Genomic DNA, 1,714 nt, shown 5'->3' with positions numbered 1-1,714 from the left:
AGCCTGGGCAACATGGTGAAACTCCATCTCTATTAAAAATACAAAAATTAGCCAGGTGTGGTGGTGCACACCTGTAGTCCCAGCTACTTGGGAGGCTGAGGTGGGAGGATCACTTGAGCCTGGGAAATTAAGGTTGCAGTGAGCCATGATCACCCCACTGCGCTCCAGCCTGGGTGACAGAGTGAGATCCTGTGTCAACAAAAAAAGGAAAAAATATCCAATGATGAACCAAACCCTAAGAGGCTTCCTTCCACCTGCCCACTAGCACACCCAGAGATGCTCATGTGAAAGGCAGAAATGGGACACATTCATTGATCAGCTAAGAGCCCCACTAGATGACAGATGCTATGCAAAATCCTGGACAGTTTTGGGGCCTCCTTAACCTCCTAAGCCCACCTCCTGTTTTTGTTTTTGTTTTTACACAGGGTCTAAAGAAAGGCTGGAGTGCAATGGTGTGATCACAGCTCACTGCAGCCTAGACCTGCTAGGCCCAAGTGATCCTCCCACCTCAACCTCCTCAGGTGTGTACCACCACGCATGGCTTTTTTTTTTTTTTTTTTTTGGTAGAGACAGTCTCCCTGTACAGAATTCCTAGGCTCAAGTATTCTTTCTGTCTCAGCCTCCCAAAGTGTTGGGATTACAAGCAGGAGCCACCACGCCTGGCCCCACGTCCTTTTCAAAAGCACTTTTTATTCATAGATTTTTGCTGTCAGAACAACATGGATAATTATTACCTAGATTCAAATTTCAAATCCACTTAAGCAAATACCAAATTTTAAAATAAGACCTCAAAAGAAACTGAAACTTAAATCAAAATTAAGGCAAATCAAAGTTAATTGCAATCTAAACTAAGCACATATCCAAAATCATTTGATTTTAGTTTACCTTTTTTAAAGAAGATCTAAGAAGAAATCATTATTGTTAAGTATTAACTCTTGGCCAGGCATTGAGAATTTTAATTATAAGCTGAATATAATTTAACCCTCATAATAACCATATAATAATCTCATTCCTCTTTTGTTGTTGTTGTTGTTGTTATGGAGTTTTAGTTTTGCTCTGGTTGGCCAGGCTGGAGTGCAATGGTGCGATCTCGGCTCACCACAACCTCTGCCTCCTGGGTTCAAGCGATTCTCCTGCCTCAGCCTCCCAAGTATCTGGGATTATAGTGATGCACCACCATGCCGGGCTAATTTTGTATTTTTAGTAGAGACGGGGTTTCTCATGTTGGTCAGGCTGGTCTTGGACTCCCAACCTCAGGTGATCTGCCCACCTTGGCCTCCCAAAGTGCTGGGATTACAGGCATGAGCCACCATGCCCGGCCCATTCCTTATTTTTCAAATGAAGAAACTGAGACCTAGAGAGCTTAAGAAACTTAGCCAAGTCACTCAGCTGATGGAAGCAGATCTAGGATTTAAATCCACTTTTTCTGATTTCAAAGAGAAACAATCTACAGATTTCTCATAACTACTAAAACAGGGATTGGAGAAATATGATCTGTATGATAAGAAATATTACCTGTACAAATATTACAAATATTATTTGTACAAATATTTGTACAAATTTTTGTACAATTTTTTGTACAATAATTTGTACAATTATTTGTACAAATAAAAATATTACAAATATTATTTGTACAAATATACAAATATCTGTATGATAAGTACACTGATGATTCATTAGGTAAGGTTTCTTGTTTAAAACTACTTTTCCTCAA

The sequence above is a fragment of the Colobus angolensis genome, unplaced genomic scaffold (genome assembly GCF_000951035.1).
Source record: "Colobus angolensis palliatus isolate OR3802 unplaced genomic scaffold, Cang.pa_1.0 Scaffold48, whole genome shotgun sequence".
Lineage (NCBI taxonomy): Eukaryota > Metazoa > Chordata > Mammalia > Primates > Cercopithecidae > Colobus > Colobus angolensis.
The sequence above is the reverse complement of the archived record's forward strand: the minus strand, read 5'-3'. Positions refer to the sequence as shown.